Source organism: Lepidochelys kempii, chromosome 1 (assembly GCF_965140285.1).
Source record: "Lepidochelys kempii isolate rLepKem1 chromosome 1, rLepKem1.hap1, whole genome shotgun sequence".
Lineage (NCBI taxonomy): Eukaryota > Metazoa > Chordata > Testudines > Cheloniidae > Lepidochelys > Lepidochelys kempii.
Window position 1 is genome coordinate 15,806,031 of NC_136380.1, and position 20,420 is coordinate 15,826,450.

Genomic DNA, 20,420 nt, shown 5'->3' on the forward strand with positions numbered 1-20,420 from the left:
TAACTGTCCTTCTCACTGACCAACTGCCACCCTCTTCTAGAATCTTCCCTCAGGTCCCTGTAATGTTCCTGATGTAAATTCCCATCAGTCAGTGGCCACCTCCCCAGTGTCACTACCACCTCCAGAGCCCTGACTAACTGCTGGTCTGTCACTGACCATCTGACATCCTCTTCTCGAAACTTTTCTCCACCTCACTGTAACTTCCCTGGCTAAATGGCAGCTTTTAATTGACCACCTACTAGCCTCTTCCAGAACATTCCCTCATGTCCCTATAATTGCTCTGACTTCCAGTCTGTTGTTGACTGACACCCTCTTCCAGAACATTCCCTTTAGTTCCAGTAACATCTCAGACTAACTGGCAGTCTGTCAATGACCATGTGCCATCCCCTTCCAGATCCTTCCCCCCAGGGCCTGTAGTCCCCATGACTGACAGTCCATCTGTCACCAACCGTCACTTGTCTTCCAGTGACTTTAGGTTGGTGGAATGTACTTGCCCAATTAAAATTTGTCACTATTCTTATAAACGATGCCATGTAATCAATGACCACCTATGTTCAGGATCTTGGTTTTAAGTCTTATTAAAAAACAATCATCCCTAATATTCCTGCTTTTGCCTGGTACCGTTATGTACCAGCTCCTGCTACTGAGCAAGCTATTCCCAGTTTTCCATAATTTAGGGTAAGTGACGGGCCATTTTATCTATGCTAAAGGTCATAGGCCTACTATACCTATGCTAACTTGCTTAAGCCAATGTCTAACAGGCTACAGGCCTGTAGGTTCTTGCATTACTGCTGAGAAAAATAAAAGGCGAAGCTAGCTCTCTGGGCTACAGTTCCTGTCCCCTCACACCTTTTGTAAAAGTAAACACTAGTTTCCTTTGCTAGATTTTCCTTCTCCTTCTCATTGTCATACTATACTCTGGCTGGGCTGCCACCACCTACCCCAGAGAGTCTTCATTTCAGTGGTGCTTTCTGTATCCATTCAGATCACATATTAACTGTTAAGGGGCTTATTCCTTCACCCGCTTACTTCCCTGGTCCTTCTCGCATGAACAGAGAGCAACAATACCCAAAGTTCAAAGGTGCAAACAATTCAACGTTTATTGGGGAGAACTTCCAGCAAACATGATTCCAGTTTCCTTCCTTAGTGTCCTCCTTCCCAGCTCTGACACCACAGAGCCTTACACTTGTGTCCCTGTTCCCATTCCTGCCCTTAGCTAAACATGATTCCAATTTCCCCACCCCCATTCCCTGTTCCCATTCTCCCCCCCCACACACCCACACACACTTCCTGATTGACTGCAGACTATATAGTAAAACTTGAATTCTGCTTAGCTATACCTTAACCAATCATTTTACTGAAATTTAACTAACCAATCCTAACATATTGTAACATGATTATTTAACCAATTATATCCTACCACCTTAATTAGTTTACACCCAGCAAAATTAATTATTACAGCAGACAGAAACAATCACAGAACCAGACAGAGATTATACGGACAAACAATAGGGAAATGGGGACTACAGTGATAGAACAATAAAGAAGTGAGGATTTCACATCCCAGCTATTGATAAGTGAGTTCTTGCCAGACAGGATGCTATCAAACTAAGTTTCCTTTTACATTTTCTAGGCACTTCCCTTTCTCTGGAGGTGATAGGAATACAATCCTGTCCTGATAGTGCCTAACAGCCCAATAGCACCTTATTTCAATGTGACTAGTTTGGAATGTGAGGATCTGACCATTCGCTTCCCAGCTTATGGCTGCCTCTGCTGCTTAGCCAAAGATCTTAGCCTAAGCACAGGGCCTCAGACTGTCACAGTAAGAGAAGGACTTTACACCAGCAGACAGTGATTTTGATTCTTTCTTTTATACCTCTATAACTAAACTAGCTAAGTGATAAGAATACACCTAAATTCGTAGAGTATAGGCCTTTACAGACAGGCCTGAATATCTATATCCTAACATTAACCTACTCACGTTTCCCACTAAAAGTAAATAGATTAAGGTCCCAGACCAACTGTGGAGCATAGTTAGGGTGTCTTCCCACTTTATCTTCCTTCCAACAATCTGGCTCAGCCTTTCTTGATCTGTTATAGACACAGCTTGCAGACATGGTGTCCCAGTAGATGTTGGTTATATGTTTATATCATTATCAATTGGCTGGAGCCACATTTCTGTTCATAAGTTATTCATATTTTTTCCACTCATTCCGTTCTTTTACTCTTCATAAAAGGAAACTGCACTGGATTAGAACTCAGGAAACTTGGGTTCAGTTCCTGGCTTAACCACTGAGCCAGTCACTTAATCTCTCTCTGCCTGTGTTTCCCCTCCTACTCTTTATCTATTTAGAGGGTAAACTCTGGGACAAGGAATTATCTTGTGTGTGCGTGTAGTGCCTAACATAATAGGGTCTTAATCTCAGATGGAGTGCTGAGGCGCTACTGTAAAGAAGAGCTTTGTGTGGCTCGAAAGCTTCTCTCTCACCAGCAGAAGTTGGTCCAATAAAATAAATTATTGTGACAGAATATACCTGTGTCCATACCCTACACACTATTGTAATAATATTTGTATAAGGTATGCCTTGTGAGGTATCCTTTAATAACTCTTAATGTTCTGATCAATAATATCATGGCAAAATGCACGTAGCAGCGTTATATGTGAAGTTATAAACATAAGATGAGATCGTGACTAAAAGTGTGTTTTCCAGATAAGTCTGGGGAGTGGCCAAACCAGTTCCTCAGATACAGGGGCCAAGCTTATGCCTCAGCCAGGTGTAAACAAGAACCTGCTAAGTGGAAAGGGGGCAGGGGCAAAATTCTACATTTTAGTAAAGAAACAGCATGGAGTTTCCTTCCACATAGACTGCTTGTTGCCTTGCTCCTCGCTGGAAACATTTTTCAAGCGGGGGACTGGAACTATAAAAAGAAGGGGCAGACATCCCTCTCTCTTTCCCTGCCTATCACATTCTCTGCACCTGAAAAGACAAAGCTGCCATTGGACTCTGGGGGAGGGGTCATGACCTAAAAAGTTTGGTCTGTAACGCTGTTGAAAGCACATGGTGAGAAAATTTTGCTTTGAATCTAATATAGTTTGTTAGGCACCAGTAAGTGTTTTCTTTATTTTTTTCTTGTAACCATTTCTGACTTCTATGCCTCGTTACTTGTCCTCGCTAAAATCTCTCTTTGTAGTTGATAAACTTGTTTTATTGTTTTATATAATCCAGTATATTCAAGTGGAAGTGTCTGGATAACTCCATTTGGGGTAACAAGTTGTGTGCATATTATTCCCTTAAAGGAATAATGAACTTAATATATTTGTACTGTCCAGGAGAAGGCAGTACAGGACATACATTTCAGGGGGCAGGGGGAAACCTGGCTTGGGAGTGTATGGGCATCATCCTGTGGTAATCTTTAAAGCTGGTAAAAGCCAAGGTATGGATGGCTGGCTGACTGCAGCACACATACAGACATCACTGGGAGTAATTTACATGCTGGAGGGTGTTTGTGAGCAGTCCAGGTTGGAGGCTACAGCAGCAAGCAGGGCCGGATTTACACTTTACACACCCCTAGGCACAGCATCTTCAGTGCCCCCCCGCCAACAACGGACCTTCATGTTTTCTGTAAAAAGTGAAACTTTTAACCCATTTTTAACCTTTAGGTGCTCCCAGGCAAGTGCCTACTGTGCCTAATTGGAAATCTGGCCCTGGCAGCAAGGCATTGTAAAAGGCACCCGAGGTTACAGGGCAGGGGTAACACAGCTACTCATTGGTATGGATTGTACTCTGGTATGTCACAATTACTTCACCCAACTTGTCTCTCTACTTGAAGTGAGGAATATGATGATATACCTCTCAGTAAAATATTTTTTCCAATACTTATTTTGTGAAGAAGCAAGGTTCTCAAGTCGGAATCTAAGCCTGGGAGTGATAAATTAAAAATTCTAGCATTTATTTTATGAGGCAAACCGCTTCCTCTACAGTTTGCACTCCAAGTCTTTGTTTGAGCAGTTAAGGGTCTTCGCATGGGACAAAAATGCAGGTGACAAAGATGGTACATAAGACAAAGGATGTGAAAGGAGTTAGTACTAATTACGCAACATGCATTTCCTTCACTGTTGTTGTCATGCTGTCTGGAGTGACTCATGACTGAATGCCAACCTCAGGGCAAAAAGAACAGGAGGACTTGTGGCACCTTAGAGACTAGCCAATTTATTTGAGCATGAGCTTTCGTGAGCTACAGTAGGGGTGCGTAAAGTGTAAATCCACAGGTACTCCTTTTCTTTTTGCGAATACAGACTAACACGGCTGTTACTCTGAAACCTCAGGGCAGACTGTGAAAAGCAGGGCAGACACCCCAAACTGGTTATGTTCTATAATTAGATTTTACCAACCCAGTCACAAATGTGAATGGATCACTGTAACCATCTTATCATGGAATCACAGACCGTCCCCTTGAGCACTCCTGTCTATCTTGCCACCAGGCAAACTGGATAAATAGTGATAAATGGTCACTAACACTAAAAATCACAAAATATTCAGGTTGCTCCCAGTACTAAAAGTCCAGCCACTTACCTGACTTCAGTTTGTACCTTAGCTCTCACACCAAAGACAACACTGGCAGTTGGGGGTGGGAGGTTCCTTGTCCTCCTCCCTCCCCCAGCATAGCTCCTGCGGTGGGGGAGGGGATGTTCCTCTCCCCTCCCAGCGTGGCTCCTGCTGGGATTGGGGGGCTCCTTTCCCCTCCCCCAGCGAGGGCTTCTCTTCCCCCTAATCCACCACTGCACGCACTAGTCCTAGCCTAGCTGGGTTCCCTTGGGTCACCTGACACCTGCTGTGGCTGGAGTGGAGCCTGGCTGGGAGGGAGAAACCATACAGATGGATGCCATGGCCACCAGCCCAAGAGGTGCGGGGGCAGTCCCAGGTGAACAAGGGCTCGCTACACAGCTGCTGATAGCCCTGCACTCCCACCCACCCCGAACCCTAAGGCGTGTGTTGAGACTCACTCAGTCCTTGCTGGAGCAGGGAGATGGGAAACAGCTGATCTGAGCCTGCCCACCAAACAGCTGTTTGCAGCTGCTGCGCACAGGCTGCCCATTCCAAACAGCTCATCTGCCAAGGCACTTCTGTGCAACAGCTGATCCCTGGCTGCCAACAACTGGTCATCCCTGTGGGTGCTGAGCATCCCCTTTTTTCCCTATGGGTGCTTCAGCCCTGGAACACCCACAGAGTCGGCGCCTATGCCTTGTAGTGTGGGATACAGACATTACAAGTAAGATTAATGCATGCAGCAACATACCAGCATTTCATAGAAGCTAAACACATTTTTACAAGTTCAACACCTCTCTTGAACAATAGTAACACATAGGTGAGCTGGCCTGGTTTCCAACTATGAATTTATCAGTGCTCAGCTGACAGCTACAGACTTGATGAGAGCTGGAACCTGGCTTTACCAGCCTCACAGTTATATCCTACCATTAGATGTAACAATTAACATTCTAGGGAAAATGGGAAAATGTTTTATATTTCAGTCATGTAAATATACTTTTGTGTGCATGCGTTTGGACGTGTGTACATGTGCACACCCAAACAAATGCTTTGGATCCATTAGATTATAATCTGATTCTCCTTTCTAATTTCCTTTCTTTCAAAATGTCTAGCACCTTCTCTGTTCTTTCACACAGGGACTTGAATTTTGGCGGTGGGGGTCACTCTAGTGTCAGAGTTGTGTTTTTGTTGTTCCAGGGAAACCTTGTCTCTCCTTTTAAAATGTATCTTTTCTGCAATTGGTGGAAAATCTCAATTTTTTTCAGAAACACTCTGGAGAAAAGCCACCTTTAATAATATGAATTGAGTTTCAACAAGAACTAACATCTCTCACTGTGAAAAGCTTTCCTTTAAAGTTAATATATTTTAAATTTCAGAAAGGGTCTAAGTTTTTAGTAACAAGGAGTCCAGTGGCAACATAAATACTAACAGATTTATTTGGGCATAAGCTTTTACACCGCACTCCTTGTTGTTTTTGTGGATACAGACTAATATGGCTACCCCCTGATACTTAAGCTTTTAGTGCAGCTTTTCTTCACTTGAGATACTCAGCCCATATGTAGGAATTGCAGACTAAGCTGTAGCAGCTCATATCATTGGGATTTTCTACCCCAGGGGTTGCTTAGGACCCCACTCGTACCCTGTTCAATCACCGTCTACTGCCTTAAAAGGAGCTGTTGTGGACATGAGCTGAACTCCATGCAGGGAGCGCATCCCCTTGCACAGCCTGTCCCCTGCTCACACCCATGTGCAGCAGAACTGCACTAATTCCTCTACCAGAGGGGACGAGAGATGGAAATCAGTTGTCACAATCTGAACTGCTGGTGTTGTGAGAACTTATTGCTTTTAAGGCTACTGAAGACTTAATTCACTGAGAGCCTGTACCGTGTGCTGTCATTTACATCAGTGCAAAGTAGGGTCAAACCCTATGAGATCAGAGCGGTAGCCCTTTATACCTACTTTGCATTAGCGTAAATGGTTAAATAAAGTGCAGAAAATTGATGAATGGGGTCCCAAGTTGCTCAGATTGGGGAACTGAACCCTAGTGAATTCAACAGGGGACCCCAGCACTTGACTTGGCACTGAAGTGACACTCAGGTATGGAACATATCAGGAGAGAAGGGAAAGGAGGTGATGTTGGCTGCAAGATGCTCAGATACTTCTAGACCCACCTTCTACCAGCAATCTACACAGTGACATTTCTGTAAACCTTGGAGGAAGAATACGTGAAGTCTGCGTCCCACCTGGTTGGATGTGTGTGTCTTTGTAACAGAATTTTTCACCACTGATGGTTTCTGAGCAAATTTATAAAAAAGGCTCCTCTGTTGAACCAGGACTCTTATCGGGAACAAGGATAAGCACTGCATGTGCTAATACTCAAGTCTCCAGGAACATCTGTTACCGTCATCTCCAAGGGTTTGTCTACACTGCCAAATTGTCGACAAAGTGCTCTCCTGCCGACAAAGCTAACGCTGCTCGCGGGGCTGGAAGTATTTTGTCTGCAAAAGTGCTGACAAAGTACCGACAAAGAGCGTTTACGCACGCTGACTTTTAGCAACAAGGCTGTGTTGACACAGCCTTGTCGCTAAAAGCTGCGTGGTGTAGATAAGCCCCAAGTGTCTTTGGCCCCCTGTCAGTTCTGCCTCCTGACACCAAGGAGGTGGCACTTCAGCCTCTCTGGTCACGCAATTTCAGACCTAAAAGTTGCAATTCTCCAACAAAAAAACTTCAAAACCAGACTCCAACGAGAAACTGCAGAACTGGAATTAATTTGCAAACTGGACACCATCAAATTAGGCTTGAATAAAGACTGGGAGTGGATGGGTCATTACACAAAGTAAAAACTATTTCCCCATGCTAATTTTTTCCCCCTACTGTTACTCACACCTTCTTGTCAACTGTTTGAAATGGACCGTCCTGATTATCACTACAAAAGGTGTTTTTCTCCTGCTGATAATAGCCCACCTTAATCGATTGGTCTCGTTACAGTTGGTATGGCAACACCCATTTTTTCATGTTCTCTGTGTGTATATATATATATCTGTATCTTCCTACTGTATTTTCCACTGCATGCACCCGATGAAGTGAGTTTTAGCCCACGAAAGCTTATGCCCAAATAAATTTGCTGGTCTCTAAGGTGCCACAAGTCCTCCTCATTTTTTTTTTTTTTTTGCTGATACAGACTAACACAGCTACCACTCTGAAACCTGTCTTATTATAGTGAGTTAAGCTATGAATAGAAAAATTCCTCTAACCTTAGCTTGAGTTGCATTTGCTGCATCTGAGCCAACAGGCCAGTCAGTTGAACAGGCAAACATCTGTGAGAGTAACAGAAAATAGACTTCAGGGGAAGTTTCTGTCTTGGGGCTTGTCTACACGTGGAAACTAACCAGAATTGTTATTCTGCAGTACTTACAATAACTCCTTGTGTGAACATACTTATTATTCCAGAATAAGAGTGATTTTTTTTCCAGTTTAGTTTAATCTTCTTTGGAAGTGGATTAAAATAAACCACAAATAAGCACTTTATTCTGGAATAAGAGTGTCCACTTAGGAAGCTATTGCGGAATCACTGCCACACTTTAAATGCACACCATATCTTACTCCAGCAAAACTTCCCAGTGTTGATATCTTCTCTCTCTAATATCCTGGGACCAACACGGCTACAACAATACCGCACACAATGATATAATGCCCTAACACTCTGTTACGATAGCCCACATGTCACTCTCAGGTTTAGAAATAGGCCATTATCTAGAAGTGAACCTTTCACTGGGTATTTTTAAATGTGTCTCTTGTGTCATGCATTTTAGTGGCTAAAACACCGTTTTTTAGAAACAGCTCTGCAGAAAATCCAACTTTATTAAACATGAGTGTAAAGAAAATGTTGCTGAAATTTAAAAGGGAATTACATTTCTCATTGTAAAACATTTTTCCTAACCTTCAAAAATATTTTAAACTTTAGAAAAGACTTTTAAACAGTTTAAGCTAATTTTTTCATGTTGCTTTTCACTTAAAATACTCAGTCCTTATGTAGGACCTGAAAGTGGAGCAGCATCAGCTAGTATCACTGAATCTAGTTTGTGTACATTGGATTGTTTAGGCCTCCCATCATGTCTGTACCTACCTTCTATACATTGGCATCTAGGGACCTGCTGCGGAAATCAGTTGTGCTCCATGCAAGTGCACAGTCCAAGGTGGCATGGCATATATGTACCCAGACTTGAACCATTTCTCTTCATTTGTAGGAGTGTTTTATTGTAACGTCAAGGTTTGGTTGCAGAACCTTCATTCTATTTTAGTGTTGAGAGGCCTATGCTAATTACACAGACTAGGTTTCAGTCAGTTCCTGCTTTCAGATTTCTAGGGGAAATTTGAGGTTCTTTTTCATTCTAGCTTTCAACAATGTAGAGCTAATTTGAGATGAATGTTAGTAGTGTATATGTGGCTAAGTATAGAGCCACAGCGGTATGGTTTAATCTAATATGAAGGTTTCAGAGTAACAGCCGTGTTAGTCTGTATTCGCAAAAAGAAAAGGAGTACTTGTGGCACCTTAGAGACTAACCAATTTATTTGAGCATAAGCTTTCGTGAGCTACAGGTCACTTCATCGGTGATCACTTCACATCCGATGAAGTGAGCTGTAGCTCACGAAAGCTTATGCTCAAATAAATTGGTTAGTCTCTAAGGTGCCACAAGTCCTCCTTTTCAAATATGAAGGTATCACACATTTTAAATGACCCATCTTGATTTGCTGTGTAGGCTAATACCATCTGTTCATCTCCTTTTCTCTAATTTGAAAACATTTCCAGGTGACTCACCTAGCGAGCTTAAGTTTCTTAGTGCAACTTTCATTTTATCTGCCTTTGTCACAAACTGATTTGAAAGGTTTCAAGACATTCCTTGAAGTCATGCCATGGGCAGGTGACATCTCATATTCATAGAGGGGAATTGAAAAAAAGCCTATTTTTAACATAACATCCTGCCCATCTCCTTTGACAATCACAGAAGTATGGACTCGGGGGGATGGCAATGAACATCAAAACTTTTTGCTTCTCTGGCCTCTTAAGTACATGTATAGCTTAAGCAGATGATGAATCCCACTTAAATCTTTGCTAGATTAGGGCCCAAGTCGCTGGTTCAAATTCTGCCCAAGTAGGTAATAAGCAAATGTGGCTGTTGTTCTGATGGTTGTTTGGCGGCCCGTGTGAAATAAGTTGGATAGGTGTCTATATAACATACAAAACAAACAAGTGACCCCTAACATAGGGTGGCCCCTTGTCCAGTTTTATATTGGACAGTCCTCTTTTTGGCTGATTTGTCCCCCATCCGGGACTGAGGCAAAACCAGATGTGGTTTTGTTTAGTATTAGACTGGGGATGCCATTTTGAACAGTGTGCAGTTCCACCCCACCAGCATGGCCTTGTACACACACTGAATGCAAGGTCAGTCTGTTGGGGGCAGGGTGGGATGCTCTTGAAAATGGCGTCCCCGGCATGACATGACCACACATGCACTGTGTGTAGGTCGTCACGCGGAAGGGAGAGGGGTGGCACGCTCATAAAAATGGTGTCCCTCATGCAGCATGATCTTGTATTCATGGTGTGTCCAAGGTCTCACTGGCAGGTCTGGGGTGTCACAGGCAGGGGAAGGCCCACTCTATTCCTGGAAGTGCCGGAATATCCAGTATTGAGGGAACATGTTAGTGGCCACCCCACTGTAGTGGGTCAGTCTGATAGCCATTTGGCCTACTGGTTAGGCAGTGGCTTCACAGTTCTCTTCAGACTGCCCATCTTGGAGGGGGCCCTGCAGAGTTATATATGTCAAACCTCACTCTCTTCTGTATGTCCCTGTTTCTGGCCTTCAGAGGCGGAACAGAGGGGATGGGTACAGGGAAGAGGGACCCGGTCCCTCCCACTCCACCAGGTTCAACCTAGGGCCCTAAAGGGAGGTTGCAGTGTCTGAATCACTCATTAGCCTACCCTAAATTACTGGGCTCCGTTTGGGGCGGGGTCACAGGCTTAGGACATGTCTACACTTAAAATGCTGCATTGGTACAGCCGCACCAATGCAGCTGTGCTGCTGTAGCACTTTAATGAAGATGCTATAACTCAACAGGAGAGAGCTCTCCCATCGGCTCTGGGGTAATAACTTCTGCATTTGTTGATCTGAGGGGTATTGTCTCAGGGTAGCATGTGGAATGGTACATAGTCCCCAAAATATATTGGTGTCCTGCTGAGCTCTTTTCCAGGGGGCCTATTAACTCCATTCCAACCATTACTAATGGCATCCTGGAACTAGGAGGGCCTTAGGGACCTTTCTTGGGCTTGTCCACTGACATTCAGGGCATAAAGTGCAAAAATCCCACACTTCTTGTGGATGTTGGGTCAATAAAACCTCACAGTCACTCTTTCAGGCACTTTTTCCCATGTGAGGTGTCTTCCACAATGTATTGTATGGACCAGCTTCAACACCTCCCTTTGGAACTGCTTGGGGCTGAGGAATTGCAACCTGACCTCCCTGAAGTGTTTCACCACTGGGTATATTTTTTCCCCTTGCAATTCAAAATGTGGCCATTAAGAACATAAGAGAGGCCATACTGGGTCAGACTAAAGGTCCATCTAGCCCAGTATCCTGTTTTCTGACAGTGGCCAATGCCAAGTGCCCCAGAGGGAATGAACAGAATAGGCACTTATCAAGTGATCCATCCCTTGTCGCCCATTCCCAGTTTCTGGCATACAGAGACTAGGGACACCATTCCCGCCCATCCTGGCTAATAGCCATTGATGGACCTATCCTCCACGAATTTATCTAGTTCTTTTTTGAACCCTGTTATAATCTTGGCCTTTGCAACATCCTCTGGCAAAGAGTTCCACAGCTTGACTGTGTGTTATGTGAAGAAATACCTCCTCTTCTTTGTTTTAAACCTGCTGCCTATTAATTTAATTTGGTGTTCCTAGTTCTTGTGTAATGGGAAGAAGTAAATAACACTTCCTTATTTACTTTCTCCACACCAGTCATGATTTTATAAGCCTCTATCATATCCCCACTTAGTCATCTCTTTTCCAAGCTGAAAAGGCCCAATCTTATTAATCTCTCCCCATATGGAAGCCATTCCATACCCCTAATAATTTTTGTTGCCCTTTTCTGAACCTTTTCCATTTCCAATGTATCTTTTTTGAGATGAGGTGACCACATCTGCACGCAGATGCATTGGTTCCTTTACTTCATTGTTGACCTGAGTGAGGCTCATAGGCTTGGCTCAGGGTCAAATTGTTTTGTTGTTCTTCAGTGAAATCAACTTGGCTTGAGAGCAGGTCGATGTCAGGGGGTGTAGTATGTAGGTCTCTGGCTCGAGTCCCCATAGGGTTTGGGGCACCATTAGGGTAGGACCATTGACTGAAGACGCAGATGTTCCTTCCCCTGGATCATCATCAGTGGAGGGAGGATCCTTAACTGGGGACACAGATGTTCCTTCCCCCAGGTTATTGTCCTTCCTCACCTGACCATCTCCTGTCTCCTTTTACTGTATCCACAAACTCACCCCTTTCTTTCTCCAGGGCTTTTCCTCACACTTCCTCAATCAATTCCCAAAAGAACTTCCAGTTCCACCCAATTATCACAGAGTAGGCTAGGTTCATGGCCCCCCTATGCAGGTTGTGTCTGTGTGGTTCCGTATGGTTAACTGCACCTATGATGCACATCCCTGTGGATGCATTATAGATATATGACTCTCCCTCAACCCCCGTGAGGTATTATCTGACCCCTGTCTGACTACACATGAAGTCTATTAAGCCTTGCACCCTGGCCCCATTAATATGCATTGGGATCACAAATTTTTCCAGTCCCTTCTGTGGACTCTAGATTCTGCCACACAGACCTACCCATAATTGCAGTACATATATGGGCAACCCCATTGGAAGTGGCCTAGTTGTCCACATGCGAAGCAGTGGCCTGACAGCAAAGGGGCCTTGGCTGCTTGTGCCCCCACATTTGATGGTGTTCCCACGGAGGAGCCTCTCACTAGGCTGGAACCTCCCTTCCGTCTCATCTCTCCATTGGGAGTTTAGTTGGTTATCCCTGCCTTGGGCTAAGGAACCAAGTTTCTCTTGCACCTCCCCTCTTTGCCCTTCTTCTGGTTGTCTGAATTGGCTGTGATTGGGCCAGGTCCCCCCTTGGTTTTTCTCAGACAGACCCAGAAGATGGCTTGTAATTCTTGGTCAGTGTCACTGCTTGACATAGTCTCTGGTCAGTGTTTTACCACTCACTCCCATATTCCGGATGGGAGAATTTGGGGAAACTGCTCCAACACAATCCTCTCTTCTACCTGTTCTCCTATTCTTTCCCCAGTCTGAAGCCACCTCCAGCAATGTTCCTTTAGAGTCTGGACTACTGCTCTGGCCAAAAATCTCTCCCACCAGAACCTCTGGCAGTGGGTCTCATCTAAAATGCCAAAAGCATCTAGGATGGCCACCTTAAGCAGAGTATAGTCCTACACAGCCCTTGCATCAAGGCTTTGGTATATATCCTGGGCCATACTTATCAGGTATGGGGGAATCAGGACTGCCCAGTTCGCCACCAGCCAACAGGATGCCATGGTGACTCTCTTGTTGCTAGGGTCACTTCAGGCTTGGTGTCTAGTCCCATTTTTGGCAGTTGCAGAGAGAGGTTTGGAGCTGGGTTGGTGTTAGCCGCTCCCACCGGCGTGTTAAAAGACATATTTTGCCACCCATTGTACCAGCTGTTGCTGCCGCTCCTTGTGTTGTGTAGCCAACTCTCGAAGAAGCTGCTGCTTCTACTCTTGTTGCTGTTGTTGTATTGTCAGTTGTGGCAGTAACTGGGTCTGTTGTTGCTGCTCTTCTCGGTGATTCTCCACCACCCATTTTAGTAATTTGTTGAGAAATATCTCTACAATCCCCTTCACTTTTTTTTAATTCCTCAGGCTCTCTTCAGGCCCAAGGACGCATTGCTTGTGTAACCCTTCTGCCAGGCCAAGTTGATAGCAGCAAGGGCCGGGTTCAATACACAGGGGTTCCCTCTCATTAAAGCAAATGCAAAACTGGCTCGAGCCCCCACCCAGTGACCTGGGAAAATCTTACACACCCCCTGGGCGCCTCAAGGAGGCAATACTTCCCCTCTCGCAAGCACAGAGTCTTGGTGTAGTAGAGAATCTTTAATAACATGAGGCAAACAACATCAGCATTAAATTGGGGAAACACCACAACTAGTGTTCATTAACCAAACCATGAACACTGACCCACCCCAGAAAATTTGGGCCACATCCTTTCCCTCAGGCTCTTGAGTCCCAGAACCCAAACGTCTCTTGAGTCCAGCAATCCACTAATCGCCCAAAGTCCAAAAAAAAGTCCAGCCCCGGAGTTCAAAAGTTCACCTGCAGAGTGTTACTCCCCAATCTGGCTAAAATGTGCCTGGGTGTGGGGGAAAGAGGTAAGGGGCACCTTACGTGTCCTGAAGCTGACTGCCCCACAGGGCTCTGCTCCGCTCCACCACGACCGGCTCCGCTCTGCACAGCTCACCGTCTCACGACCGGCTCCGCTCAGCTCGCCGTCTCACGAACACACCGCTGTCTCACGACCGGCTCCAGACAGCTCGCCGTCTCACGAACACACCGCTGTCTCACGACCGGCTCCGCTCAGCTCGCCGTCTCACGAACACACCGCTGTCTCACGACCGGCTCCGCTCAGCTCGCCGTCTCACAAACACACTGCTGTCTCACGACCGGCTCCGCTCAGCTCGCCGTCTCACGAACACACTGCTGTCTCACGACCGGCTCCACTGCACACTAGAACTTCCGGCTCCCCCCTACTTGACACAGTGCTCAGTGATTTCAGCTCTCAGTGATTTCAGCTCATAGTAGTGGGAGCCTTAGTGCTGGTGCACTATAAGGCTGAAGTGAATTCAGCACAATACCTGTAACAAAACTCTTAATAGACCCAAAATTAGCTCTGACATTCCACAGTGGAGAGAGACAGAGGTGCAATTGGTGCTTCAGGCCCTCACAAAAGGGGCCTACACCACCAGGCACTAATACCTGTCTCAAGTCTCTCTCAATTCACAGAGTTTTGGAACCCATGTCCCTTGCCTAGTGAGTGCAACTCAGTTGATGGTGAGTCCTCCATCATAACAAAAAGGCCAAGTACAGTTCCAAGCACAGTTCCCATAATCAGGGTACTAACAATTTATTCTTCCCGCCCCAATAACAGAGACACTGGGGATCCCACAACAGCCAAAGTGACGATTTGGGCAGTTATGGCCTCATTCTAGGCAGGGTGGGTGTGCCTATGCAAATGAGATCAGCCCCTGAAGTTCTCTTCCACAACTTGCCACACCTCACCACCAGATGTCAGGGTGGAGCCCACCCTGTCTCTGCTTACACTTGCATTCTCCCCGAATTTTGTAGTGGGTAAGTCTGACAGCCAGCTGGCCTAGTAGTCAGGCAGTGTCTTCACAGTTCTCTTCAGTCTGTTTGTCCTGGAGCGGGTCCCGCCAGGTTGTATACTGCTCTATGCCTTGCTCTGGTTTACTATGAGGTAACATCATCACAGACACCCTCTGTCGGTCAACTTAGTCGAAAGGCCACAGTTGGGATGTACTACAAAAAAGGTTTCCACCGTTCGTTCAGATGAGAACAAAAGGGCTAACTTCAAAACACAAAGCAAACCTCCATCCAAACTATTCACACATCTGCTTTCAAACCTAGTCAGCCAAGGCTCACTGAAAACTGAGCCCAGGTTCATTCACATCCCATAGTTCACAAACCTCTCAACAAACCTTCCAGTTAGTAAATTCTCCTTTTTTTCGGTTTTGTTGTGAACATTTTGAAGTGAGATCCCAGAGGACTGGAAAAGGGCAAACACAGAACCTATTTTAACAAAGGGGAACAAGAGAACCTGGGGAGTTACAGATCAGTCAGCCTAACTTCAATACCTGGAAAGAAAATGGAACAAATTATTAAACAATCAGTCTGTAAACAGATACAGAATAATAGGGTTATAAGTAATAACCTGCATGGATTTACCAAGAGCAAATCATGCCAAACCAATCTACTGACAGGGTTACTGGCCTAGTGCAGCAGTTCTGAACCAGAGGTCCACGGACCCCCAGAGCCCTTTCACTCAATGCCCCGAATCCCAGCACCCCTTGTGGAGCTGAAGCCGGGAGCCTTGGCGCCCCCCTGCGGGGCTGAAGCCAGGAGTGGCATGGGGCTGAAACTGGTGCCCCCCCCGCGAAGCTGGGAGCAGCGCAGGTTGAAGCCAGTGCCCCCCCCCCCACCCCAAGCTGGAAGTGTGTGGCGTTGAAGCCGGGAGCTGCATGGGACTGAAGCCCTGAGCCCCGGCGCTCTCGGATAGTGCCAGGTTTACAATGGTGCCAGTGGCTCCATAGAGCTGGGCCCATGCTCAGAAGGGGCCCCAGGCTGCTCTGCTTGCATTGTGCCCCGAGACCCCGCTCCTCCCCCTGTACACTACATGCTCCTCTTGGCATACCTGCTGACTGGCCGAGGGCTCCTCTACGCCCCCTGTCCCCACCCCCCTGCTCCTCTCGGCCCCCTGGCAGGACCCCATTGCAACTCTGGCTCCAGGCCTGTGGGGCCCCGCCTGCCTCCCTAGAGCTGAGCTGCCTGGGACTGGTGCAGAAGCCTGGCCAGTCTCAGCCTGGGGGGGCAGACAGTGAGGGGGGCTTGGCTGGGCCCCTCCAGGCAAGGGCATCTTGAGGGAGCCCAGCCAGGGCAGGCCTTGGCCTGGCTGATCGCACCACTCCCGAAGGGACAGAGCAATTCCCAGCCCTGGGACCAGCCCTGGCTGTGCTGTCGGCTCAGCCCAGCAGACACAGTCACCTCCCAGCAGGGCCAGTGAGTGCAGCTGGGAGGCAGGGCAGGGGGGAGTGGGTCTCTGGGGAGTCTGGGGGAGGGTGCTGGGCTGTGAGGGAGCGGGGAAGATGTGTGTGTTGGGGCAATAGGAAGTGGGGGTTCTGTGCGGGGGTGCTGGGCAGTTGTGGTGGGGCTGTGAGCATAGGAGTGCTGGACCGGGGTGGTGGTGTACAGGGCGCTGTGCATTTCTGGGGGAGGTCGGCGGGGGAGGTGCTGAGCATAGTGGGTCCGGGGGGGCTCTGGTCATAGGGAGTCGGGAGGGTGTTGGGCAGGGGGCTCTGTAGCGTGGCATGGGCCCACCCTATGAGGGGAAGGGGCATGCTGGCATTACAGGGCCACTGTGCGTCTGGCAACTGCTGGTTTGTAAATAGTGCCCTCGCACTGGGCTAGGTGGAGCGAGGCTGCCTCTGGCTGGCCCCTCAGTCTGGGGACTGACCTCCCTGTGCCATGCTCCATTGCCTCAATGGGGGCCCACAGATATGTTTGGTGTCAGGCCCACAAAAGGTTAATCCAGCCCTGCTCCCAGTGGGCAGAAGCCCTGAGCCCATGGGCAGAGTTGGGGGGGCATGAGGGTGTTGGCCCCCCAAACTGCAGTGCTTTACCCAGAGTGGGGCAATCTAGGGGCAGCTCCACTGCCCTGCCCCATCATAAGGCCCAGCTGCCTGGTCAGGTTGTAGGTGGGAAGCCAGAACCAGGTGGTGCCGGGCAGCTGCTCCTCTGGCTGGTGGTGCCATGGAATGGGCAGCTGTGGCATCCCCCATCTGCTGCTGGTGCCCGGGGTTGCGGCTGCTCCTCAGCTCCCAGCCGCCTTTGATTGCTCACACAGCCGGTAAGAGCTTCCCGGGTGGGGGGACCTGGCTCTGGGGCCAGCAGAGCCCTCAGGGAGCAGCCACTACAGGGGGAGCCCTCCTGGCACACAGCCCCTAGCTGCCCCCTGCCTGTACCATGAGCTACTCCCCCTAGCCCACGTATTCCCTAGCTACCTGCACCCTTAGCTGCCCCCTGCCCGCACACAGCCCCTAGCTACTCCCTGCCTGCACCCTGAACAACACCCCTCACTGCACACAGCCCCTAGCTATCTCCTGCCTGCACCCCGAGCAGTTTTCAAACTTTTTGAGCTGAGTCCTCACTTTGATTTATATTTTTTGGTTGTGCCCCTCCCCCAACCCAAACAGGTGGGTGACCTGCTGCGGTGAGTCAGGCTCCCTTCCTGGACCCCACTGTGTGGAGCTGGCCCAAGCCCCACCAGCCTTTGCCCCCCGTAAAACAGAAGGCAAACTATGCCTATGCAAAAGGGTTCCTCCCCCACCCTGCCCCGCTGGGCCCTGGAGTTTTTATAGCATGTTGAGGCGGGGCCTCAGCAAGAAAGAGGTTGAGAACCTGTGGCCTAGCAGATAGGGAGGAAGCTGTAGGCGTGATATATCTTGATTTTAGTAAGGCTTTTGACACAGTTCCACATGACGTTCTCATAAGCAAACTAGGGAAATGTGGTCTAGATGAAATTGTTGTAAAGTGGACACAGAACTGGTTGAAAGGTTGCACTCAAAGAGTAGTTATCAATGGCTTACCGTCCAACTGTCGGAACGTATTTAGTGGTGTCACACAGTGCGTCCAGTACTAATCAACATTTTCATTAATGACTTGGATACTGGAGTGGAGAGTATGCTTATGAAATTTGTGGATGACATCAAACTGGGAGGGGTTGCTAGCATGTTGGAGGACAAATCAGAGGGTTGGTCTGAGATCAACAAGATACAATTCAATAAAGACAAGTGCAAAGCACTGCACTGAGGAAGGGGAAAATCAAGCTCTGAACTACAAGGTGGGAAACATTTGGCGAGGTAGCAATGTGCTGAAATGGAGCTGGGGATTACAGTGGGTCACAAACTGACTATGAGTCAACAGTGTGATAAAGTTGTGAAAAAGGCTTATATTCTGAGACGTATTAACAGGACACGGGAGGTAACTATTCTGCTGAATCAGGCATTGGCAAAGCCTCAGATGGAGTGCCCAGTCCAGCTTTGAGTTCCACGCTTTTGGTGTGAACAAACTGAAGAGTCCAGAGGAGAGCAACTTAAATGGTAAAAGATTTAGAAAACCTGAGCTATAAGGAAATGTTAAAAAACTGGGCAATGTTTAGTCTTGTGAAAAGGCGACAGACGGTATGTCTACACTGCAATTTAAAACCCACGGCTGGCCCATGCCAGCTCACACTGGCTCCCAGGGCTCGGGCTGTGGGGCTGTTTAATTCCAGTGTGGATGTTTGGGCTCAGGCTGCAGCCTGAGCTCTGGGACCCCCTCAACTCGCAGGGTCCTAGAGACCGGGCTCCAGCCTGAGACTGAACGTCTATACCACAGTTAAACAGCCCCTTAGCCCAAGCCCTGTGAGCTTGAGTCAGTTGGCACATGCCAGCTGCAGGGTTTTAATTGCAGTGTAGACATACCCTGAGGGTTTGTTTACATTCCAGTGTCAATTTAAATTCCAGCGTCAACAATGCTGTCCATATGACTGTGACTTCTGCGCTGAACATAATCTTTGAGGTGAGCTGTTTCCCCCTGCCTGGACCTATGATGAAGAGAAACCACTGAGCCAGTACACTCAGCCAGAAAGTTCACCTGCCACAGCTGAAGCTGGATATACCTGGGCAACAGAAATCAGGGATGCTTTGTGCTCCCCCATTATGGACTTGCATGGGCCAGTGGAAGAGCGAGAATAGTACCTTTATCAATGTTCCTAGGGGAGGTGTTGATTGCTTGTGTGGGAGAGAAGGTTGTATGCCATGTATTGTCCTTGGAATGACATGACTACTTATGACAGGTTTCAGAGTAACAGCCGTGTTAGTCTGTATTCGCAAAAAGAAAAGGAGTACTTGTGGCACCTTAGAGACTAACCAATTTATTTGAGCATGAGCTTTCGTGAGCTACAGCTCACTTCATCGGATGCATACCGTGGAAACTGCAGCAGACTTTATATACACACAGAGAATATGAAACAATACCTCCTCCCAGCCCACTGTCCTGCTGGTAATAGCTTATCTAAAGTGATCATCAGGTTGGGCCATTTCCAGCACAAATCCAGGTTTTCTCACCCTCCACCCCCCCACACAAATTCACTCTCCTGCTGGTGATAGCCAGTGGGCTGGGAGGAGGTATTGTTTCATATTCTCTGTGTGTATATAAAGTCTGCTGCAGTTTCCACGGTATGCATCTGATGAAGTGAGCTGTAGCTCACGAAAGCTCATGCTCAAATAAATTGGTTAGTCTCTAAGGTGCCACAAGTACTCCTTTTCTTTTTATGACTACTTATGAAATGGGGTGGGGAGGGGGAAACAGGATAGATTGATTTAAGTAACTGATGTATGGATTGATATGTATGGCTGTACTGAGACCTTGGTTTTGCATACAGCCTCCCAGTTGCCCCTGATCATATCATAGAATCATAGAAGATTAGGGTTGGAAGAGACCTCAGGAGGTCATCTAGTCCAACCCCCTCAAAGCAGGACCAGCCCCAACTAAATCATTCCAGCCAGGGCTTTGTCAAGGTGGGCCTTTAAAAACCTCTAAGGATGGAGATTCCACCACCTCCCTAGGTAACCCAGTTCAGTGCTTCACCACCCTCCTAGTGAAACAGTTTTCCTAATATCCAACCTAAACCTTCCCCACTGCAACTTGAGACCATTGCTCTTTGTTCTGTCATCTGCCACCACTGGGAACAGCCTAGCTCCATCCTCTTTGGAACCCCCCTTCACGTAGTTAAAAGCTGCTATCAAATCCCCCCTCACTCTTCTCTTCTGCAAACTAAATAAGCCCAGTTCCCTCAGCTTCTCCTCATAAGTCATGTGCCCCAGACCCCTAATAATTTTTGTTGCCCTCCACTGGACTCTCTCCAAATTGTCCACATCCTTTCTGTAGTGGGGGGCCCAAAACTGGATGCAATACTCCAGATGTGGCCTCACCAGTGCTGAATAGAGGGGAATAATCACTTCC